Source organism: Sus scrofa, unplaced genomic scaffold (assembly GCF_000003025.6).
Source record: "Sus scrofa isolate TJ Tabasco breed Duroc unplaced genomic scaffold, Sscrofa11.1 Contig952, whole genome shotgun sequence".
Taxonomy (NCBI): Eukaryota; Metazoa; Chordata; class Mammalia; order Artiodactyla; family Suidae; genus Sus; species Sus scrofa.
Window position 1 is genome coordinate 3740 of NW_018085357.1, and position 26242 is coordinate 29981.

At 41.9% G+C, this 26242-nt stretch overlaps 1 pseudogene; it reads left to right on the forward strand.

The window, feature by feature from the left end:
• Positions 1-23097: 23097 nt before the first annotated feature.
• On the forward strand, positions 23098-24240 carry LOC110259173 (annotated as a pseudogene).
• The last annotated feature ends 2002 nt before the right edge of the window (positions 24241-26242 follow it).

Below are 26242 nucleotides of genomic sequence, written 5' to 3' on the forward strand. Positions count from 1 at the left end.
GTGGTGGGGTGGGTCATGAGGAGCATCAGCAGTCTTCCAAGGAAGCTTTCTCAGGGGAGGCCATTACATTTTCCTCGGGTGGTACAGTCTCAAGCTCCTCAGACTAGGGTTCAGAGGTTGCTTCTACTGGCAATGGTGATTCATGAGAATTTAGGGGCTTAATGACCCCAGTCCTTCCCAACCAAATCTTTCACTAATGGTAGATACCTGGCAAGATTGGGGATTAAACTTACATTGTAATTCAGCCACTCACAGGATGAGATTCTGGGTTTTGTTTTTAGCAATCTCAACCCTGTGGCTATAGGAGATAAGGGCAGGCGTAGGTGATTTCAGGCCCTTTATACATTGTTTGAACAGGGAATTTGAATTTGAATCTCTGAGCCCATCCTTTTCTTTTTGCACTTATTCAGTAACATAAGGAGCAACCAGCAAGTGTTTGAATGTACGTGGTCTCCCAGATCTTTGCCTCCTATAAGTACTTGGTGAGGAGTATCCAATGATGCGATTTTGTGTCTCTCTATTGCCACATTATGACATGGACTCTCTGTGTGCTCTTTACTACTGGAAATAGGGTCATTGATGTCTTTAAATATAATCAAATTAGAAAGCCAATTCTACTATCTTACAACCAATTCAGAAAACTCATCCTTAGGATTCTGTTCAAACAATGTATAGCACCAGTCCTGTTAACAAAATCTGCATGAGTCAGGGTACTCCAGAGAAACAGAACCAATAGGATGTATGAATTTGTGTGTGTGTGTGTGTGTGTGTGTGTGTGTGTGTGTGTATGTAGATAGAGAGACAGAAACAGATGGACAGAAGAGATTTATTTCAAGGCATTAGCAAGTCCAAAATATGCAAGATGGACTGATGGACTAGAGAACAAAGGGAGGGCCAATGACCCATTTCAATTCCAAAGGCCATCAAGCTAGAGACCAAGAGAAGAGCCAAAGTTGCAGTTCAAGTTTGAGGGCCATCTATGGCTGAATTCCCTCTTGCTTGGGGAAGGTCCACATTTTGTTCTGTTTAGGACTTTGCTTGCTTGAACAAGGCCCATCCACATTATAGAGAATAATGTGCTTTCCTCAAAGTTCACAGATGTATAAGTTATTCTCATCCAAAAACAGCCCCACAGCATCATCCATAATAATGTTTGACCACATATCTGGACACTGTGGCATGGCCAAATTGACACGTAAAATTAGGCATCACAGTTTCTTTCTTTCTGTCCTTCTTTCTCTTTCATTCCCTCTTTTTAACACAGATCGTATTTTATGGTGAGATGTTCCTAGCTTATGGCTTATATAATATATTTTTCCCACATAATAGTGTTCTATGTAACTGCCAGTACAACTCTGTTAACTAGATATAGAAGGTTTTTATAGTTCCTCTTTACATGCAGGAAGACTACATCTCAGGGAGGAGAGCTAATGTGTTCAAGGCCAAACAGTCAATATTTGGCCATTTGGCCATTCCAAGAGTCAAAACCAGACCTTCTGATTTAAGATTCCTGGCTCTTTCTAATGATTTTTAGTTCTCAAAACCCGAGCGAGACTTCACTGAAGATTGCAACACTACCTGTATTTCAAACTACTTAGTTACATCCATGATATCCCTGGAGTCACCATGGCTTTTACAATGTGTCATTTTCAGGGTATGAGGCAAGGGTGGGCATTCTCAGTACCTTTTTTTTTTTTCTCAATGAATTTATCACATATGTAGTTGGATAATTGTCTGTTTGGATCTCCTGCCCATTGTTGGATGGGATCATCACAATCCAATTTTATAGGATTTCCATCCCACAATACCAGTGCATCCCCCACCCCCCAAACTGTCCCCTCTGGAGACCATAAGTTTTTCAATGTCTGTGAGTCAGCATCTGTTCTGCAAAGAAGTTCAGTCTGTCCTTTTTTCAGATTCCACATGGCAGTGAAAGCATTTGATGTTGGTGTCTCATTGTAGGGCTGACTTCACTTAGCATGATAGTTTCTTAGGTCCATCCATGTTGCTAAAAATGCCAGTATTTCACTCCTTTTAATGGCTGAGTCATATTCCATTGTGTATATGTACCACATCTTCTTGATCCACTCCTCTGTTGATGGACATTTAGGTTGTTTCCAGGTCTTGGCTATTGCAAAGAGTGCTGCAATGAACATCGGAGTACTTGTGTCTTTGTGAGTCATGGTTTTCTCTGGATAGATGCCCATCTATCCAGAGTGGGATTGATGGGTCAAAAGGTAGCTCTATTTTTAGTTTTCTGAGGCATCTCCGTACTGTTTTCCACAGTGGTTGTACCAATTTACAATCCCACCAACAGTGTGATAGGGTTCCTTTTTCTCCACCCCCTCTCCAGCACTTATTGTTTGTAGGCTTTTTGATGATGGCCATTCTGGCTGGTGTAAGGTGGTATCAAATAGTGGTTGTGATTGGCATTCCTCTAATAATGAGCGATGTTGAACGTCTTTTCATGTGTTTTTTGTCCATCTGTGTGTCTTCTTTGGATAATTGTCTGTTTGGATCTCCTGCCCATTGTTGGATGGGGTTGTTTGTTTGTTTGTTTGTTTGTTTGTTTGTTTGTTTTGGTATGGAGTGGTTGGAGGTGTTTATAAATTTTGGAGATTAATCCCCTGTCCGTTGATCCATTTGCAAAGATTTTCTCCCATTCTGTGGGTTGTCTTTTTGTTTTGTTTAGGGTTTCCTTTGCTGTGCAGAAACTTTGAAATTGGTTCCCATTTGTTTATTTTTGTTTTTACTGTCATTACTCTAAGAGGAGGATCTGTTGCTGTCAGTTATGTCAGAGAGTGTTTGGCCTATGTTTTCCTCTAAGAGTTTGATAGTGTCTGGTCTTACACATAGGTCTTTAATCCATTTGGAGTTTATTTTTGTGTATGGTGTTAGGGAGTATTCTAATCACATTCTTTGACATGTGGCTGTCCAGTTTTCCCAGCACCAGTTACTGAACAAGCTGTCCTTTCTCCATTGCATATTCTCACCTCCTTTGTCATAGATGGGTTGGCTGTAGGTGTGTGGGTTGAATTCTGGGCTTTCTATCCTGTTCCAGTGATCTATATGTCTGTCTTTGTGCCAGTACCATATGGTTTTGATGACTGTTGCTTTGTGGTATAGTCTGAAGTCCGGGAGCCTGATTCCTCCAGCTCCATTTTTCTTTTTCAGGATGTCTTTGGCTATTCTGGGTCTTTTGTGCTTCCAAACAAACGTTAAAATATTTTGTTCGAGTTCTGTGAAAAATGTCCTTCATCATTTGATAGGGATTGCATTGAATCTGTAGATTGACTTAGGCACTATAGTCATTTTGATAATACTGACTCTTCCAGTCCACGAGCATCTATTTTCCATCTATTTGTCTTTCCATCTATTTGTGTCCTCTTTTATTTCTTTCGTCAGTGTCTTATAGTTTTCAGAGTATAGGTCTTTTGACTCTTCAGGAAGGTTTACTCCTAGGTATTTGATTCTTTTGGATGCGATGGTAAAAGGGATTGCTTCCCTAATTTCTCCTTCTGCTCTTTCATTGTTAGTGTATAGAAATGCCATCAATGTCTGTGTATTAATTTTGTATGCTGCGACTGTGCCAAATTTGTGGATGAGCTCTAACAGTTTTCTGGTAGAGTCTTTAGGATTGTCTAGGTATAGTATCATGTCATCTGCAAATAGGGATAGCTTTACTTCTTCCTTTCCAATTGGGATTCCTTTTATTTCTTTTACTTCTCTGATTGCCGTGGCTAGGACTTCCCGAAACTATGTTGAAGCGTAGTGGCGAGAGCAGACACCCTTATCTTGTTCCTGATCTCAGAAGAAATTCTTTCAGCTTTTCACCATTGAGAATGATGTTCGCTGTGGGTTTGTCATATATGGCCTTTATGATGCTGAGGTAGGTTCCCTCTGTCCCCACTTTATGAAGGGTTTTGATCAGAAATGGGTGTTGGATTTTGTCAAAGGCTTTTTCTACATCTATTGAGAGGATCATATGGTTTTTATTCTTCAGTTTGTTAATGTGGTGTATCACACTGATGGATTTGCAGATATTGAAGAACCTTGCATCCCTGGGATAAATCCCACTTGATCATGCTGTACAATCCTTTTAATGTATTGTTGGATGCGGTTTGCTAGTATTTTGTTGAGGATTTTTGCATCGATGTTCATCAGTGACATTGGCCTGTAGTTTTCTTTTTTGCCGGTATCTTTGTCTGGTTTTGGTACCAGGGTGATGGTGGCCTCATAGAATGAGTTTGGGAGTGTCCCTTCCTCTGCAATTTTTTGAAATAGTTTCAGAAGGAGAGGTGTTAGCTCTTCTCTAAATGTTTGATAGAATTCACCTGTGAAGCCATCTGGTCCTGGAGTTTTGTTTGTTGGAAGTTTTTAAATCACAGTTTCAATTTTAGTTCTTCTGATCAGTCCCTTCATCTTTACTATTTCATTTTGGTTTAGTCTTGGAAGATTGTACTTTTCTAATAATTTGTCCATTTCTTCTAGGTTTTCTATTTTATTGGCATATAGTTGCATATGGTAGTCTCTTATGATCCTTTCTATTTCTGTGATGTCCGTTGTTATTTCTCCTTTTTCATTTCTAATGTTATTGATTTGAGTCTTCTCTCTTTCTTTCTCAAGAGGTCTGGCTAAGAGTTTATCCATTTTGTTGATCTTTTCAGAGAACCAGCTTTTCATTTCATTGATCTTTTCTATGGTTTTCATTGTTTCTACTTCATTGATTTCTGCTCTGATCTTTATGATTTCTTTCCTTCTGCTAACTTTAGGTCTTGTCTGTTCTTCTCTCTCGAGCTGCTTTAGATGTAAAGTTAGCCTGTTTATTTGAGCTTTTTCTTGTTTCCTGAGGTGGGCTTGTATTGCTATAAACTTTCCTGTTAGAATGGCTTTTGCTGCATCCCATAGGTTTTGGAGTGTCTTATGTTTGTTGTCATTTGCTTCTAGGTATGTTTTAATTTCCTCTTTGATTTCTTCAGTGATCCATTGGCTGTCTAGCAGCATGCTAGACATGTTTGTGGTTTTTGCAGGTTTTTTCCTTTCTTTCTTTCTTTTTATCTTTTTGCCTTTTCTAGGACCACTCCCATGGCATATGGAGGTTCCCAGGCTAGGGGTCGAATCAGAGCTGTAGCCAGCAGCCTACACTGGAGCCACTGCAACGCAGGATCCAAGCTGCATCTGTGACCTACACCACAGCTCATGGCAATGCTGGATCCTTAACCCCCTGAGCAAGGACAGGGATCAAACCTGCAACCTCATGGTTCCTAGTCAGATTCGTTAACCACTGTGCCACCAAGGGAACTCCCAGTTTTTTTATCTTGTTGTTGATTTCCAGTTGTATAGTGTTGTGGTAGGTAAGGATGCTTGATATGATTTCAATGTTCTTAAAGTTACCAAGGTTGGCTTTGTAGCCCAGGATGTGATCAATCTTAGAGAATGTTCCATGTGCACTTGAGAAGAATGTGTATTCTGTTGCTTTTGGATGGAATGTCCTATAAATATCCATTAAGTCCGTCTGGTCTAGTGCTTCGTTCAGGGCCTGTGTTTCCTTATTGATTTTCTGTCTGGATGATCTGTCCATTGCTGTCAGTGGGGTGTTCACGTCCCCCACTATGATTGTGTTATTGTTGATTTGTCCTTTTAAGGTTGTTAGCAGTTGCCTTATATATTGTGGTGAACCTATGTTGGGTGCGTAGATATTTAAAATTGTTACATTTTCTTCTTGGATTGATCCTTTGATCATTTTCCCTTAAAATATTCTTCATTTTAAAGTCTATTTAGTCTGATATGAGTATTGCTACTCCAGCTTTCTTTTGATCCCCACTTGCAGGAAATATTTTCTTCCATCCTCTCACTTTCAATTTGTATATGTCCCTAGAAGGGAAGTGGGTCTCCTGAAGACAGCATACATATGGGTCTTCTTTTTGTATCCATTCAGCCAGTCTATGTCTTTTGGTTGGGGCGTTTAGTCCATTAACATTTAAAGTAATTATTGATATGTATGTTCTTATTGCCATTTTATTAATTGCTTTGGATTTGTTTTTGTTGCTCTTTTTTCTTCCCTTCTTTTGTTCTTCCTCTTGTGGTTTGATGACTGTCTTATTGCTGTATTTTTGTGGATTTTTATTATTTGTGTGTATCAGTTGTAGAGTTTTGGTGTGCACTTATTCTGAAGTCTGATGTAAGAGTCTATATATATATATATATATAAGAAAGAAAGGAAAAAACCTGCAACCTCATATATATATATGAGATTGTTTTAGGTTGTTGGTCTCTTAATTGCAAGTTCACCTCCAGTGTCCTGCATCTGTACCCACCTCTTCTCATGATTTCTGATTTTGGTGGCATAATTGTGCATGGATGATTTCGTATCTTTACTGTATATATTCCTTTACTGGAGAGCCTTCTCATTTGTGGTATTTTCGTTTCCGGTTGCTGTGTTTTCTTTTCTGCCTAGAGAAGTTGCACTAGTATTTGTTGTAAGGCTGGTTTAGTGTTGCTGAATTCTCTCACCTTTTGCTTACCTGTGAAGGTTTTGATTTCTCCTTTAAATCTGAATGAGAGCCTTGCTGGATAGAGTAATCTTGGTTGGACGTTTTTTCCTTTCACCACGTTAAGTATATCATGCCACTCCCTTCTGGCCTGCAGAGTTTCTGCTGAAAAATCTGCCGATAACCATATCAGGGTTCCCTTGTATGTTATTTGTTTCTTTTCCCTAGCTGCTTTCAAGATTTTATCTTCATCTTTAATTTTGGTCAGTTTGATTAATATGTGTCTTTGGGTATTCCTCCTTGGGTTTATTTTATATGGTACTCGTTGTGCTTCCTGGATTTGAGTGAGTGGTTCCTTTCCCATGTTAGGGGAGTTTTTGGCTATTCTCTCTTGGAATATTTTTTCTGCCCCCTTCTCTCTCTCTTCTCCTTCTGGCACCCCTATAATACAGAGGTTAGTGCGTTTAATGTTGTCCCAGAGTTCTCTGAGACTCTCTAAATTGGTTTTCAATCTTTTTTCTCTTTTCTGTTCCACACCTGTAATTTCTACTAATCTGTCCTCCACCTTGCTTATTCGTTCTTCTGCCTCCTGTATTCTGCTGTTAGCTGCTTCTAGTGAGTTTTCTATTTTAGTTACTGTACTTTGCATCTCTTCTTGTTTAAGTTTTATATCTTGTATCTCTCTGGTCACTGTTTCCTGTCAGTTATCCATCTTTGCCTCCAGTTTTTTTTCCAATGTCTTGCCTCATCTTCAGCATCAACAGTCTAAAGTCTTTTTCCTGGAGGCTGAGAATCTCCTCATCACTTAGCTGACTTTCTGGGGTTTTTCCTTTCTCCCTCCTCTGAGTTATACTTCTCTGTCTTTTCATTTTTATAGGTTTTTGGTGTGTTGACCTTTTTACAGATAATAGAGTTGTAGCATCTCTTACTTCTGGTGTCTTCCCCCCCTTGTGGATGAAGTCAGTATTGGGGCTTGCTGTAGGCTTCCTGATGGGAGGGGCTGATGCCTGCCCACCGGTAGGTGGAACTGATTCTTATCCCTCTGGTGGGTGGGACTTTGTCTCTGGATGGGTTTAGAGGTGGCTGTGTGCCTGAGGGGTCTTTAGGCAGCCTGTTTACTGATGGGAGGGGCTGTGATCCCACCTGGATTGTTGTTTGCCCTGGGGCTTCTCAGGGCTGACTGATGGGTGGGGACAGATTTTCCCAAAATGGCACCCACCAGAGAAAGGCACCCTCCTGAGTATTCCCAAGAGCTTTGCTTCCAATGTCCTTCCCTCATGACAAGCCACATTCACCCCTGTTTTCCCAGGATGTCCTCCAAGAACCTCAGTCAGGCTTGACCCAGATTCCTATGGAGACTTGACTTTACCCTGGGACCCAGTGCGTGTGAATGTCTGTGTGTGCCTTTTAAGAATGGGGTCTCCATTTCCCCCAGTCCCATGGTGCTCCTGCACACAAGCCCCACTGGCCTTCAATGCCAGATGCTCCAGGGGCTCTTTCTCCCAGTACCAGATCCTCACACGTGGGAATTTGATGTGGGGCTCAGAACTCTCACTCCTATAGGTGAGTCTCTGTGAACCAGTTAGTTTCCAGTCTGTGGGGCTTCCCACCCAGGAGGTATGGGGTTGCTTATATCATGTAATCACCCCTCCTACCTCTTGATGTGGCCTCCTCTTTGTTTTCTGGAGTAGGATATCTTTTTTAAGGTTTCTGGTCCATTTGGGTGAAGATTGCTCAGCCTTTAGTTGTGAATTTTGTTGATTTTAGGAGAGATGTTGAGCTCCAGTCCTTCTATTCCGCCATCTTAATCCCATCTCCCTCAGTGCCTTTTTTATTACTTTTCCATGCATTATATTGACTTTCCGTTGCATTTGGACAGTTAGCAATGCATGAGTGATGCTGGAATTGATGGGTCCGAAAGGGCCCATTGGCAGATCTAAAAGGAGCAAGTGGATAAGGGTCTTCTTTCCATTCAGCCCACTTAACCTTTCCATCAGGAGTTACCAGTGAATCAGTAAGAAAAGGGGGCCTGGAGCATTTTCCTCTCCTAACAAGGATACCAACTTGTTCACTTCTCACATTAGATAATATTATCACATTTTGTAGTGGGCCTGGATGGACTTTGCTCTCTCACGTTCAGCACCATTTTGTGGCTGAAGCAGCAAAGATTTTATTTTTAAATGATAAGCCTATGGATCAGACAGTATACTGTAAACCTGGCTTAACCTTCATGTTATTGAAAGCTTGTAAATAATAGGTATTAGACAATATGTTTCCCAGGATGGATTTGGAGAAGAGCAAAATTAAGAGAGAGACAGAGAGATGGAACCTGATTGGTTTTTTAATAAAAATAATAAAATGGACTCAGCAAATTAAACCTTGAACTTGAACTATTGATTCATATCATATTCACACTTTTTTTTCCCCACAAAGCCTTTCTTTTTGCATAAAATACACACAACCCAGGAAAGTTTAATAGAGCACCATGATGGCTCCAAAGACACATTCCTGTATATCATGAAGAATCTCCTGTATAGGAGATTCAAGAGGACAAATTCAGTCCAGCTCAGTGATTCTTGTTAGCATCTTCTTTGTGCCTAGCACTGTGCTAGCAACTGTAAGGAATTTGACGATGTTGCCACTTTGAAAGGGGGGAAAGGTGTTGATTTAATCCACAACCACACTTTTGTGGTGTGGCTTCATACAGCCAGCCCTATTCTAGGAACTATGGTGCACAGAGAGGAAACTGAAAGAAGAAACTTGAAGAAGTGTTCACCCTTTAGGGAGCTTAGAATCTAGTTGGGAATAACAGTGGGATAGGAAACCTTACACATAGGAAACAGAGTAGCCATTAATTGTCAGGCTCTAAGTGCAACTAGGTTTCTGAGAAGAAAGAGATGGAAGTGGACTGGTACATTTGGAAAGGGGGCAAGGAGGGGTTGCAAAACTGGGACTAGAAGGGCAGGTAGAACTTAGACAGAGGGGAGGAGGAAAGATATTCTGAGGAGAATGAGGAAAAAGTGAACATGGGCACCGAGATAGGAGTAAGAATGGTAAATATGGGAAACAGCAAGGAGCACTCTCAGCACATGAAGGAAAGAACTGTTGATGACATCATAGAAGTGGCCTCATGGGGCCGTGAAGGGCACAGTGGACTAGAAACCACAGGGCTCAAGGCACAAAGGTATTATCCTGGTTCTGCATTTACTATGCAGGGGGACTTGGTTAGGCATGTTAGCTGCTTTGTGCCCCAATGCCTTGACTTATTTGCTGTCTTGTGAGCATACTGGCATTAGCATGCTATTCTCTCATCTTTGTAAATGTCCACAAGAGATGATACCTAAAGAAGTGTTTTTTTTTTTAACAGTAAAATCAAAATCAAGACCCCTTCTTACATGTTGTATTATACCAGCAAGATGGAGAAATGGCTCCCGAGTCTATATTAGGACTAGTCTGTTTTCTAGTCTGCTATAGGCAGAAAGTGACTTTGTGTGGGTACAGGGGATGCCAGTTAGTTGATATGAAGGCAAATTTTGCCTCTGAAGAAGGCCAGGCCCAGGAGCCTGGATACTGGGGAGAAAGATTAGCCATGTGATAGGTGTTTTGGGGTTCTCTGAAAGAGGCTCCTGGTCTCTGACATCAGATGAAACAGGTGACAAAACTGTACATGAAGGTCAGTGAGGTGTGGTAGAAAGATAACTGGACCTAGAGCAAAATGTATCTGAGATCAGATTTTAGGGCTTACCCCATAAATATGTGAACTTAAGCAAGCAATTTTCCATCTGTCAGTCCCAGTCTCCTCATCTGTCAAGTTGAAGGAAAAGCAGCACCTGTCCCACGTCTTAATTGAGTGAATTGTTGCAGGGATCTAATGCACATGTGAGAGGTTTCTGTAAACTCTAAAGTGGTAGGACAACTTGGCTTAATTTTTTTTTCTTGTTAATAAAATGAAAACCAAGTTTTCTGACCAATTACAATCTACTATTTTAGCATGCTCTGTCATTGTTTCAGAAAGTTTATATTTCAGAGAGCTAGCTGTACCTTAGGACAGTATCAGCACAGTAGTTAGGCTGAATTCTTAGAATTTCTATATAATTATATCAGAACCTAAACTTAGGATGAAGGTCACAGAGTCATAAGCTGTTGGAGGAAAGAAAGAAAATTTTTTTTAGGCCCACAGGCAAAAACAAGGGCAGATTCCCTCAGCTCTGTTTTACTCTGCCTGTATGCAAGAACACAGAGCTCAACAGGGTTTTCACAGTATTCTAGTTACAAAAATGCTCCCACTCAGCTTCACCGCTTTACAAGTGTAAACATTTAATAAACAAAAACCTCAATTAAAATAGAGTAGGGAAAGCATTCACATCCTATGATGACAGCCCAGTACAAAAAGAAGCAAGACTTCCTCCCCTTGCCTGTCGAGAGCTTGAGCAGTGAGACTGTCAGGTCTCAGCCAATGAAAAGTCACTATACTTGGAAATCTCAATTCTTCCAATGGATTCTTTCTTTACTGTAGTCCTCCAAACCTCCTTTCCACCTCTTTGAAGGAGTTCTCTGCTTGTTGTGGGGGACTTGCACATGCCTCACCATGGTTACAGACCCCAGATTACAATTCTTTATTGATCCTGAATAACACCCCCCCTTTTTTTTCTGGGGAAATATCTGGTATTCTGGTGTTCTATTTGCTTTAGGTCAACTTTTTGGCGGCCCATATGAGGCTCCAGAGAAGACCCCTGACTAATTCCAAGGCTGGTGAACAAACAGATGTGGTATCCACATTTAGCCCATTGTTGCTCTCTGCTTTTCTTATTGACCCTGAGGTTTGAGGGTTAAGTCTTTCCCCTGGATCCATGCTTCTGCCCTCTTTGCATTTTTGAAGCCCTCTAGGTTTTGTTTGGGATCTATTTTAAAGCTTCTTCCTTTCTGGTTAAGGCCATGCTCTGTCTGTGAGTACTCATTTGGTACTTGAATCCAGTTTTTGAATTCAGTCTGTTGCAACTGGAACTGTGTTGGCCCTTGGCCTGATTCCTTTAGGAACAGGGGCTGTTCCTCCTGGAACTGGCTACCCTTTGACCCCTTCCTTTTAGAAGCAGTGCTGACCTATTGGAACATTACTGTTAAGCCTTCAGCCTAGTTCCTTCAGAATTAGGCTGTTTTATTAGAGCTGTGCCGAGGGGCCGTCAGCCTGGCTCCCTTGGGCCCAGACTGCTCCCATAGAACTGGCTATTGCTAGGCTTCCAGGCTGTTTTAGTTGTTTGAGCTGTTGGAGATTTTTAGGCTGTTTGAAAATTATGCTTTGCTCAAGAGATACCAGTTATTTTTCAGGGCACCTCCCACCTATTATAAAGACCCCAGTTGATTTTGTGTTTAAAAAACATGGTGCTTTCTCACATGCATTTCTAACTAAGTGGATTGACCTAGTCAAAGGCAATTTAGAACATCAGTGGCCATTATGGGGAACTTTTGAAATCCCCAAACTTGTTTTCCTTAAAACCAAGGACAACCTTAAATTAGGTTTCATGGACAACCATAACTCTAAAATTTCCCAAACTGAATGGAATGCTTATTTTGATTGCTATTTTGAGGCTTCCAAATATTATCAGGAGCCTATACTTGCCTCTCTGCAAAATGAGATTTCAAGATTAACTGAGGCAAACAAACAATTAAAGAAAGAAAAGATGGGTTCTGAAGCCTTGTGCTCCTCTGCTCTGGCCCCTCGTGCTCAGGTCCTGCCTCAGGCACCATCTTCCCCCTTCCCTTCTATACTGCCTACACCTCCTCCTCAGTTCCCCCTTACTTGACAAACTTACATTTTCCCCTTGAAAATCTCCCTGGCCCACTTTTCTCTGGAACCATCAGAGAGAACCTGCCCCTTTAAAACTAAGATTTCTGAGGATCCAGAGGCTAAACTTTTATTGCTATTTTTTTTTTTAATATATATATTCCCTGGGCTGAAGCTGCACTACAAGCCACAGCCAAAGATTTTCACAAAATAACTGAAGCACCTCACAGATTTGCTGAGGAATTTAATATGGTCATTCAAACTGTTTCCACTTATGTCAGCTAGCTCATATGCTTGTCAGTGAAGGTCAGGCCCAGCATTGCATGGAAACTTCTAATTGAGAAAAACATCCCAAGAGGTCTCTAGAATTACAACCCGGAGACCAGCCCACTAACTTTTATATGATCAGGCTTGGGCAATCACTAGGTGACATCACTGGGCAATACCTAGGGCTTCTCTGAGGCCTGCTGATTGGAACAAAATTCAGGCTTGCGCATAAAAATCTGATGAACCTGCTCATGACTATTACAACTCACTTCAGTTTGTTTTTAAAGAAAACTCTGGTCTTCCGATGTTGATTCCACCTGGATAGGTTTTAACTCTATGTTTATTAAAGGGCTGAACTGGGGCCTTCTGCTTCTAATAAAAATAGCCAGGATGGAATGGGAAACTACATCTACCCCATATGTAGTTAATCTGGCAAACCAGCTCTTTCACACTCTAGAGGAGTCGCCTAAAAGGAAGACCACTAAAATTCTTAATCTTCAACTCCAGCAAATAAAGGCCCCTAAACAAAAACAAAACCCTCCTATTTTTCTGCTATTATTGCAAAGAGCTAGGGCATTGGAAAAGAGACTGTTACAAATTCAAGTGCTTCATGTGCCTTCAGTTCCCCCAACAGCCTTTCCAACATCCTCCCAGTTCTCAAAGAAGAAGCTCCAAGGGACTACAGGGGCGCTTCCCAATGCTCCCTCTTAATCAGCTTGGAGGAATACTGCCCTAGATTGGAGATGACTCTTCCAGTCCTAATTGACACTGGAGCCACACTCTCGGTGCTCAAACCCACTTCTAGTAAAGAGGCCACTGCCTTGGAGTACTAAAGTAGTTCAAATACTGGGGATCTCTAATGAACCTCAAAAGGTTTCTGTCTCTGAACCTATACCCTTTTGTTTAGGCCCTTTGAGAAATACACACCCTTTTCTCCTTAATTACCCAGCTCTGATCCATTTAGTAGGCTGAGACTTTTTAGGAAAGCATTATATGGGAATTTTTTTCTCCCAAGAAGGAGAAATAATTCCAGAATTTGACAGTAGTTATCACAGCAGCCAACCAGGAGAATTAAATGACCCTTTGACATCTTTAATTCGCTCTGTCTCCGATGGCACTAGAGCTGATTCTGGAAACACTGATCAATTGTCCTTACTGAATCCACCACCACCCTCCGTGTAGGCCAAAATCTCAAACTGCTATTGGCAAAATTTACAGCACACCTCCCATTAAGATTCATATAGATACCTTAAAACCCTTCTCCAGTATAAATCAATACCCTATAAGTAAAGAAGCCCTTCAAGTTGTAAAGCCCGTAATAGAAGACTGCAGTGGCTCAAGGTCTCCTTGTCTCTTGTACTAGTCCCTGTACTACTCCTATTTCACCAGTGGGAGATCCTAAGGGCTGAAGGTAGAGGTTTGTCCAGGGCCTCTGAGCAATAAACAGCATTGTCGTCCTTCAAGACCCCTTGTTCCTAACCTTCATTTGCTACTAACATCCATTTCTACCAGAAGCAAGTTCTTTACTGTTATTGATTTATGCAGTGCATTCTTTAGTATTCTAGTTGACAAAGCTAGCCAATCCTATTTGCCTTTACTTGGGGAGAAAAACAATTCACCTGGACAGTAATGCCTCAGAGTTTTACTGAGAGTTCTTATTTCTCACAAATGCTGAAGGCTTATCTGGGTGATATAAACTTCCCTAGGCGTTCTCCTTTGTTGCAGTATGTGAGTGATCTTCTTCTTTCTTCTCCTTTCCAAACCTCCTCACAAGAAGACAGCATCCAATTGCTAAAGCTAAAAAGCTAGCCTCAAAGGGACACAAAATTGCCAAGGAAAAATGCAGTTCTTAATACTTAGAGCCTCTCATGTGATATCAGAACAAGGGCTACACCTAGATGCAAATGGGCTTCATGGTGTCCTAAGTTTCTCCACACCCAAAAACCAAGCGCCAACTGCAAAGTTTTTTTCTCAGGCTAGTTTGTTACTGCTGAAATTAGATTCAAAATCTCTCTTATGACCAAACTTCTGTATGTTTTATTAAAAAGTAACAACCTTGATCCAATTTTATGCGAGGAATCAAACAACATAGCCTTTAAAAGGCCTTAAAGGAGAGTTTAACGAACCTGCTCATCCTTGGGCATGCCAATGACCAGATTCCCTTTTATCTTTCTGTATATGAAAAGGAAGGAAACATCCTTGGGCACTCACTCCAAAGCCAAAACACAGGAACCACAGGGCATCATAGCCAGCAACTGGGCCCTGTGGCATGGAGATACCTCCCTTGCCTTAGAGCTATTACCACCACTGCCCTTTTGGCTAAGGCCACTGAGAAAATGAGGAGGAGGATCACCCCATTTAACCATTTTTGTACCTCATGCAGTAGAAGCCCTCCTGAATTCTCATCATGCTCACCATTTCTCAGTCAGCCTCCTCACCTCCTATGGAGGCCTTTTGTTAACTGCTCCTCATATAACTCTTTTACATTGTAATGACCTTAACCTTGCTACTCTTCTCCCCTCCCCCGCCATCACTGTCGCCGAAACAAAGCCCCTTACAACTTCTTATTGCTGACCGATTATGATTATCTTCAGGAAATTCCTTTGGGTTACACTGACTTCTCGTGGTTCACTGGTGCTTCTTATTTAAAATAAGACAAGGGCAAATGTTGTGCTGGGTATATACTGTTGCAACTCCTTTTGACATTGTTGAGGCAGCACCTTTACCTATGACTATTTCAGCCCAACAGGCTGTACTGTACACTCTTATGCAGGCTTGTACTTCAGCCAAGGGCAAAACTAACAATATTTATACCAATAGCAGATACGCTTTCAGAGTAGCTCATGATTTTGAAACGCTGTAGAAGCAACATGGCTTCCTTACTTCCAGGGGAAATAAAATTTCAAATGGCCTCTATATTCGGGGATTGTTGGATGCAATAGTTTGCCTACCATTTTAGCTGTTATTAAGATCCTGAGGCATTCTAAACTTGATGCCCTGGAAGCTAAGGGAAATCACCTTGCTGACGATTCTGCAAGGAATGCTGCCCTTAAAGAAATTGACAGTAGCCAAACCTCTGTCATGGCCCAAAGGGATATTTCCCCCAAGTTATAACTTAGAAAAACTGGCTAGAGAACCCCTAACACTTGGCCTCAGAAAAGGAAAAACAAGATTGGATATTCAACAATTGTTGGTTTGATAAAAAGAGAAAGCTCCAGGAGTTCCCATTGTGGCTCAGGGGATGTCTCTGTGAGGATGTGGGTTTGATCCCTGGCCTCACTCAGTGGGTTAAGGACCCGGTGTTGCTGCAAGCTGCGGCATAGATTGCAGATGCAGCTTGGATCTGATGTTGCCATGGCCGTGGTGTAGACCACAGCTGCATCTCTGATTCAACCCCTAGCCCAGGAACTTCCATATGCCACAGGTGCATCCGTCAAAAGAAAAAAGAAAAAGCCCTTATTCGGACCAAATAGCAACCCAGTTTTGCTGCAGACTAAAATTCCCATGCCTCATCACTGTTCATGCATTAAGCTATTGGTCAACTAACAAAATGATAGCACTGATGAATAAATATTGCTGGGGAAACATTAACAAGGGCGCAAAAAGTGCCTCCCTCACTTGTGCCACTTGTCCAACACGCAACCCAGAGAAATCCATCTGTGGCTGCTCCTGGACATTTTAAACTGCCTAATGGACCATTAGATCTGGGCAAGGGATTTCATACAACTTCCTCCATCTTGTGGATATAAGTAAGTTTTAGTCATGGTCTGTATGTTTTCACACTGGACTGAAGCCTTCCCTTGCAGACAGGCTACTGCCTCTTCTGTAGTTTATCTCCCTCTGGAAAAACTTACCCCTACTGGGGGAACTCCTCTCAACTTTCATAATAATGATCAAGGAATCCATTTTACTGGTAAGGTGCTTCAGTGCAAAAAGTCTGCACTGTTTGGCCTGTTTTACAACACCTTCACTGCATTTACCACCCTCAATCCTCTGGTTTAGTCAGATGTACTAATGGCATTATTAAGATTCATTTGGCAAGATGTGTAGAGGCCCTCAAAATATTTTGGCCAAAAGCACTGCCACTGGCCCTTCTGAAACTCAGATCCACCCCCCACCCCCCCACCCCCCACCAGAACACCAAAAGTATTACTCGGGATGAGTCACAGGATGCCTGATGCACTTGGCTCCTGCCTCTTTTGACCCACAACTGATAAAAGGAAAGATACTCTGATATTGCCAAGGCTTAATTGTTTCTATTAAAAATAACCATGTTTTGGTAGAGCAATATTTTCACTGTGTGCTTTCAGGAGATGAAGACATCGTTGCAACCCGGAGATTTCATCTATTGGAAAAGACACTTCCAGAATGACTTTCTTCAGTCTTGCTGGGAAAGGCCCCTTTCGGGTACAGCTAACCAACCCTTGTGCCACCAAGCTCCAGGGAATAGGCTCTTGGATTCATGTGACACATCTAAAGAAAGCACCAATCCTCCAATCCTGACTGGATCTGCACATCCCCTGCTGACCTGAAAGTAAAGATTTTCTGAAACTGAATAAGATAAAACTGAGAAGACAGCTTTCCCAAAATATCAAGATTAGGCCTGTTGGGGGTTTGTCTGCCAAACCTCTGATGGTGGTATAATGCTTCAGATGATCTCCAAAGTCCGTGATCTTGATAACATATGGACTTTAGATAAAAAGCACTTGAGAGTTCTGCCTCCTACCCCTCCTTGTTACTCTAATGTGACCTCAACAGGTTCCTAAACTGTACACTTTCCCTCTAATGTAGGATTCTACACCCAGGAAATGTCCTTCCTGGCATTGAGGGGGAAAAACAAAACAAAACAAAACAAAACCCTGCTGAACCTGGAAAATCTGACTCTGGGCCAGTGATGCTTTCAGAGAAAGATCTCGATCAAAGGGGGGGGGATGTAAAAATTAATAAAGACACAACTTAGAATAGATTTACAAGGAGAACCTGATGAGTAGCATTGAGAACTTTGTCTAGATACTCATGTTGCAACAGAACAAAGGGTGGGGAAAAAATGTAATTGTAATGTATACATGTAAGGATAACTTGATCCCCTTGCTGTACAGTGGGAAAATAAAAAAAAAATTAATAAAGAGAAACTTCAATTAAAATAGAGTCAGAAAAGGACAAAAGTATAAAGAAAAAGGAAATCATCCAACCAAAAAAGAGAGAGAGAGAGAGAGAGAGAGAGAGAGAGGAAGAGAGAGAGAGAAAGGAACAAAGGAGAAACATAGAATCAATTGAAAAACAAGATTTCAAATGGCAATATTTATCAATACATATTTATCAATAATTACCTTAAGTGCTAATGGACTGAATGCTCCAATGAAAAGACAGAGTGGAAGACTGGATAAAAAAAGCAAGAGCCTACAATATGCTGTCTACAAGAGACTCACCTTAGGGCAAAGGACACATGTAAATTGAAAGTTAGGGGATGGGAAAAGATATTTCATGCCAATGGAAAAGATAGGAAAGCAGGAGCTGCAATACTCATATCAGACAAAATAGACTTTAAAATGAAGCCCATAAAGAAAGACAAAGAAGGACGCTATCTAATGATAAAAGGATCCATTCAAGAAGAGGATATTACAATCATCAGCATAGAGGCCCCTAGTATAGGAGCACCCAGATACATACAACAAATGCTAACAGACATAAAAGGAGAACATAATAATAGTAGGAGAATTGAACACCCCACTTACATCAATGGACAGATTCTCTAGAAAGAAAATCAATACGGCAACAGAGATCCTAAAGGACACAATAGAAAAGTTAGACTTAACTGACATTTTCAGGACACTACATCCAAAAAAATCAGAATATACAGTCTTTTCAAGTGCACATGGAACATTCTCAAGGATTGACCACATACTGGGGCACAAACCTAACCTCAACAAATTTAGGAGTACGGAAATTACTTCAAGTATCAATGGCATGAAACTAGAAACCAAAACCACAGGAAAGGAAATGAGAAAAAGCTGACTACATGGAGACTAAACAACATGCTACTAAAAAGCCAGTGGGTCAGTGAGGGAATCAAAAAGGAAATTAAAAAATACCTCAAGACAAATGATAATGAAAACACAACCATTCAAAATCTATGAGATGCTGTAAAAGCAGTGCTTAGAGGTAAGTTCATAGCAATACAGGTCTTCCTCAAAAAAGAAGAAAAGTTTCAAGTCAACAACTTAACCCACCATCTAAAAAAAAAATTAGAAAAAGCAGAACAAACAAAACCTAAAATCAGCAGAAGGAAAGAGATCATGAAGGTCAGAGAGGAAATCAATAAAACCGAGATTCAAAAAACAAGAGAAAAAAAATCAATAAAATCAAGAGCTGGTTCTTTGAAAGGGTAAACAAAAGTGACAAACCTCTGGCCAGACTCACCAAGAGGGGGAGAGCAGGAACCCAAATAAAGAAAATAAGAAATGAAAAAGGAGAAATCTCAATGGATACCGCAGAAATTAAAGAGAGAGAGAGAGAGAGAGAGAGAGAGAGAGAGAGAGAGAATACTATGAACAATTAGATGCCAACAAATTTGACAACCAAGAAGAAATGGACAACTTTCTATAGACTTACAGCCCACCAAAACTGAATCAAGAAGAAATAGATCAATTGAACAGACTGTTCACTAGACATGAAATTGAATATCTCATAAAAACACTCCCTGCAAACAAAAGTCCAGGACCAGATGGCATCACAAGTGAACTCTACCACACACATATGAAGAAGAAATTGTACCTATCCTTCTTAAACTTTTCCAAAAGGTTGAAGAAGGAGGAACACTCCAAAGACATTCTATGAAGCTGCCATCACCCTAATACCAAAAGCAGACAAAAATACTACCAAAAAAGAAAATTATAGGCCAATATCTGTGATGAACATAGATGCAAAAATTCTCAACACAATTTTAGCCAACCGAATCCAACAACGTACATAGAAGATCATATACCACGACCAAGTGGGATTCATCCCAGGTTTACAAGGATGGTTCAACATACGCAAATCAATCAATGTCATACACCACATTAATAACAGTCAAAAGCCACATGATCATCTCAACAGATGCAGAAAAAAAGTATTTGACCAAGTCCAACATCCATTCATGATAAAAACTCTTACCAAAGAATGAGTGTAGAAGGAACATACCTTAACATAATAACAGCCGTTTATGACAAACCCACAGCAAATGTAATACTCAATGGAGAAAAGCCGAAACCCTTCCCACTAAAATATGGAACAAGACAAGGATGCCCACTCTCACCACTTTTATTCGCCATAGTATTGGACGTCCTAGCCACAGCAATCAGACAAACAAAAGAAATAAAAGGTATCCAATTTGGAGGAGAAGACATAAAACTGTCACTTTATGCAGATGACATGATACTATATATAGAAAACCCTAAGGACTCTGCACAAAAACTACTCAAACTGATCAACAAATTCAGAAAAGTAGCAGGATACAAAATTAGCACTGCATTCGGAAATCAGTTGCATTTCTGTATCCTAACAATGAAATATTCAAAAAGGAATATAAAAATACAATACCTTCTAAAATCTCAACCAAAGAATTAAATGCCTAGGAATAAACTGGACCAAGGAGGCAAAAGATTTATATGCTGAGGACTACAAAACATTAATCAATGAAATTAAAGAGGCTTCAAAGCAATGGAAAGATATTCCATGCTCCCAGGTTGGAAGAATTATTATCATAAAAAATGGGCCATACTACAGAAAAGCAATCTACAGATTCAATGCAATCCCTGCCAAATTACCCATGACATTTTTTTTTCACAGAACTACAAAAAACAATCCAAAAATTTATATGGAACCATAAAAGACTCAGAATTGCCAGTGCAATCCTGAGGAACAAAAACCAAGCAGGAGGCATAACTCTCCCAGACTTCAGGCAAGGAGACCTAATCAAAGGACCTAATCAAAGCTACAGTAATCAAGACAGTGTGGTACTGGTACCGAAACAGACATACACACCAGTGGAACAGAACAGAGAACCCAGAATTAAACCCAGACACCTATAATCAATTAATCTTCGACAAAGGAGGCAAGAATATAAAATGGGGAAAAGACAGTCTTTTCAGCAAGTGGTGCTGGGAAAACTGGACAGCCACATGTACACCAATGAAACTGGAACACACCCTCACACCATGCACAAAAATGAACTCAAAATGGCTTAAAGACTTAAACGTAAGACAAGACACCATCAAACTCCTAGAAAAGAACATAGGCAAAACTTTCTCTAACATCAGCCTTACAAATGTTTTCTTAGGTCAGTCTCCCAAGGCAACAGAAATAAAAGCAAAAATAAACCACCAACGGGACCTAATCAAACCGGAAGGCTTTTGCATGGCAAAGGAAACAACAACAACAACAACAACACCAAAAAAAAAAAAAAAAAAAAAAAAGAAAGGAAGAAAACCTACAGCTTGGTAGAAGTTTCAAATGATGCACTGAGAAGGGTGTAATCTCTAAAATATGCAAACAACTTTTACAACTCAACAGCAAAACAACAACAACCCAATTGAAAAATGGGCAAAGGAACTGAATAAACATTTCTCCAAAGAAGGTACACAGATGGCCAACAAGCACATGAAAAATGCTCAACATCACTGATTATTAGAGAAATGCAAATTGAAACTACTATTAGGTAGCACCTCACACCTGTCAGAATGGCCATCATTTGTAGGTCTACAAATAACAAATGCTGGAGAGAGTGTGTAGAGAAGGGTACCCTCCTACACCATTGGTACAACCACCATGGAAAACAGTATGGAGGTACCTCAGAAAACTAAATATAGAACTACCACAGGACCCAGCAATCCCACTCCTGGACATATATCCCAACAAAGCATTCATTGAAAAAGATACATGCACCCGTATGTTCACTGCTGTACTATTCACAATAGCCAAGACATGGAAACAACCTAAAGGTCCATCGACACTGAGAAGATGTGGTATATATACACAATGGAATACTACCCAGCCATAATAAAGAACAAAACAATGCCATTGGCAGCAACATGGATGGAACTAGAGACTCTCATACTAAGTGAAGTGGGTCAGAAAGAGAAAGACAAATACCATATGATAGCACTTATATCTGGAGTCTAATATACGGCACAAATGAATCTTTCCACAGAAAAGAAACTCATGGACTTGTGGTTGCCAAGGGGGAGGGGGAGGGGGAGGGAGTGGGATGTACTGGGAGTTTGGGGTTAATAGAGGCAAACTATTGCCTTTGGAATGGATAAGCAATGAGATCCTGCTGAATAACACAGGAGACTATATCTCCATCATTTGTGATGGAACATGATGGAGGCTAATGTCAGAGAAATAATATATCTATTCTGTACATATATGACTGGGTCACTTTGCTGTACAGTAGAAATCCACAGAACACTGCAAATCAATTACAATGGAAAAAATAAAAATCACAAAAATGTGTCTACACACACACACACACACACACACACACACAAACACACCTTTCCAGGTTCTTTTCTACTATAGGTTATAAAGTATTGAATAAAAAAAAAAAATAGAGCCAGGAGGCCAGAAGGGAGAACTCTCACACCCTCTGATGATAGCAGAGCCCAACAGGAAGAAAAAGAGACTTTCCTCTTTTGGTCTGGAAAGAGCACAGCCAATGAGAGGGTGTCAGGATTCAGCCAACGAAAAGCCACCGCATTTCAAATGCTCAGTCTCCAATGAGCACTTTGTCTATTATAGCTTTCCCAACTTCCTCTCTTTAAAAGATTTATCCTCTCCCTGTTGGCTCAACATGGCTCCAGACTTTGAGTTGGAAGTCTTTGTTGATCTGGAATAAGTCCGGTTTTTTTGTTTGTTTTGGTTTTGGTTTTTTGAGCAATACCTGACGGTCTATTTGTTGCAAGAAAACATAATCTTTAACAGTAGTCTGGATAAAGCTGCACCAGTTTAGTGTTCTCTCAGTACTGGCATTGTAACTCTGGCAGCCTTCCTTTGTCCCCATGTAGGAAAGCAAAAACCACAGCAAGCAACTTTGACTGGGTCTTAATATCATGCAGTTGTCATTTTGCCTCAAGTTACTCAAACCAAGTGAGAGAGAAAGATGGAAGGTGGCTCCTCTCTTCACATCCACTCAAGCAAGCAAGAGCGTTTTCCAGACCACTCCCTAGAGCTTCGAGTGTGCCTACTTCCCACCGGGAACCACGAGGTGCTGTGATGTGGTGGCAGGCGCATAGGGCATACCGCAGCTTCCCCACCCCCCAGCTCGAGCCTCCTCTAGGACCCCATTGAGACGTCACCGCGGTAGGTTTTGTTTGGTCTGCGTCCTGTTGCCCCAGGAGACGAGATGCCACAGGCCTCTCCAGGAGTCTCAGAGTGACGCCAGAGAGCCCTTGGCCTTGACTCACAACCCTCCCAGAGAGGCTCCTGCCTCCAGCGCGAGCCCCCTCCCCCACCTTCCAACCTCGGAAGGCCAAATTACCCTCGGATTCTCTGGGAAAGGAGAGCAAGAACGGCCTCATGAGTGAGGCAGGAGAAGCCACCCTCACGGAGGGGGCCGCTTCTGTCTCCCCTCAAGCCACGCAGAAACACCTGGCATCCTTGGGAGGCGGAAATCCTCCCCAAGTCTTAGGTGAAGGCAACTTCGGCGGCGATGAGATCCCCAAGGCCACCGCGGCGGGCGCCAAGGTGCCCAAGAAGGTTATCGCTAAGAGGGTGCGAGGCTCTGTGAAGTGGTTTAACGTGAAGAATGGGTACGGTTTCATCAGCAGGCATGATACCCAGGAAGATGTGTTTGTTCACCAGACGGCCATTACCCGTAATAACCCTCACAAGTACCAACGCAGCGTGGGCGACGGCGAGACTGTCGAGTTTGACGTGGTGCAGGGCGAGCGGGGCACTGAAGCCGCTAACGTGACCGGGCCAGCAGGCACACCAGTGGAGGGCAGCCGCTATGCCGCTGACCGCCCCCGCTTCCGCCGGGGCTTCTACATCCCCCGCCGCGCGCCACCATCACGGGGTCCCAAGGGCGCTGAGGACGACGACGTTGACGAAGGCGAGGGCAGTGGTGAAGACTTCACCGGGGCCCAGGGCCTGAGGCGCCGCCTTCCTGGCCGCGCCCAAGACCAAAGGCTGAGGCGCTTCCCTCCCTTCCGCAGGGCCCCAGCCGTGACCCGCCGCCCATCAGCGCTGGCTACCACCAGCGGCCCACGGGCCGCCCACCTGCCTGTTTCCGTCTCAACAAGGTCCGAGGGCGAGCCGCGACGAGGACCCGGCCCGAGCTACCTGCTAAGTCGCCCTAGGGGCCGAGGCACCACTCTTGGTCCAAGACCCTCACCAGGCGTCTCTGAGGAGCTGGAAGCAGAGCAGAAGGAAAGCCGGCGCGACGCTGCTGGCGATTCGCAGCAGAGTACCCCTCCACGCTATGGATCCCACAGCCCCAATAATCCGCGCCGCCGCCCGCAGCAGGCGCCTGGCGCCCAAGGCCAGGATCTCGAGGGAGGAGAGGGCAAGATCAGGAAGAGCCCTGCTGAAATATCTGCTTCTGTCACTGTGGCCAAGAAGAGCAGCTCGGCTGAGGAGGAGCAGGAGGAGGGGGTCATGGATGCCCCCTCTGCCTCAGGGGCCGAGGAACAGCTCTGGCTACAGGTGATGTCCCCTTGAGGAGATGATGCCCTTTGACACAGTCCAAACATCCACACTGACTGTTAGATTTGTGCCCTGAGAAAAATATATGCCCCTTCCCCAAGGTTTGAGAATAAATCACAAGACCCATGTATTTCTAAATTGCCTCATACCATCTGCCTTAGTGGTTCCTGTAGACACACACACACACACCCACACACACACACACACACACACACACACACCACTCACACTCACACACCACTCACACTCACACTCACACTCCCGAATCTATTCTTTTTAAAGATCTGACCAGGACCACAGCTATTATTCTGCATCCCCAGGTGAATTAGTTGAAGTACTTTTAACATCATTTTTTATTTTTAATACAAAAACAAAGACTACCTGATAATTGAGGATTATCTGACATTGTGATATTACTCACCTGAGTGGTCATTTTCTCAATAAAACATTTCATGTTGCCTTTATCTGCTATCACTGTTGTCTGAAATTTCTTTTAAACCTGCCAGCATATACCTGTGTTTTGAGATAGTCCTTTCAATAATTTTTTAGAATAAGTTTTTCACAAAGATCATACCTATTCTCTTTACAACTCATGAATTTAGGAGGAGTTTTGGACTTACAGGTTGAACTTTTCAGGGTATCCCCATCACTTTTTCTTTCATCCTCTTCCCCTGCCCTGCCATTTGTGCAATAAATCTGGAGGGTGGGCCCAACTACCCACACTTACTGCTTTAGGTAGTACTCTATGAGGAAAAGCACAAAAAGCTGAGCAAAACAGCATGACATGTAAAGAATGTGGCTCTCTGGAAAGAGAATTCTCCTCTTCGGTTTTTTTTTTTCTTTTCTTTTAATGAACTCATTCTGATACCATTTAAGTATTTAAAAGAAAATGGGCATGAAGGACTGGGAGTGGAGGAAACGGGGAGATGCTGGTCAAGGGATGCAAACTTTCAGATGTAAGATGAGTAAGTTCCAGGGACCTAATGTACAGCTAACAATACTTTATAGTTAACAATATACTTTATACTTTATCGAATACTTTATACTTTATCAAATACTTTATATATTTTAGATATATATTTATATCCTTTATACTTTATCGAATACTTGAAAGTTGACATGAGCATACAGCACTAATGTTCTCACCATGACAACAACAACAAAATGCTAATTATGTGAGGTGAAGGGTGTGTTAATTAACACTTTGTGGGAAACATTTCACAATATAAACCTGTATAAAATTATCACATTGTGCATCTAAACTTACACTATGTTATATGTCGGTTATATCTCAATAAAGCTGGGGGTTGGGGAAACTGAAGGAAAAAAAATAGAAAGCATGGAAGCAGGTACAAATTTTTTTGTGCATACCTCTGTAGCTGAAGAGAAACACCTAGTCTGTGGTTTTCACCTATACTTCCTGATTGAGTTCACCCAGGGGGCCTGTGGAGGATTGCTGGAAGACCGAGCAGGTATGGTTCAGCCCACCTCAGCACCTTTCCCTTCAAACGGAGAAGTTCTGACTGGGTCTGTCATCCCTATCCTGGTTTTCATTGGAACATATGGTAGCATTGGTGGATGGGAGGCAGGAGTTGGGTTGGGGAGAGGGGAAGTGAGGGATCAATAAATTTGAAACCAACAGGGGTCTTTAAAACCTCATTTTATAGATTAAGGGAATCGGATTGATTGTAAGTAGCAAGATCAAAATACTGTTCCCATTTAAATGTTGAGGCATTTTACACCACATTATAGGCTAGCGTAAGGTATTTGGAGGGTGAGTATTCAATCATTAATTATGGCTAAATATCCTCAATCAATTCAAGTAGAAACAGTAGCAACTCCCTTGTTCAGAGAATATGTGAGTGCCCACTTGTGCCAGGCACTTGGCCAGGCACTAGGAGTTGCATCGTGATGAAGAAGATGGTCCCTTCTCTCAAGGAGCCCATATCCTAGTGGAAAGTGAGACAAAACTGGTGATGACTCCACAATGGTGGAGTTAACTAACACAGGATGTGAG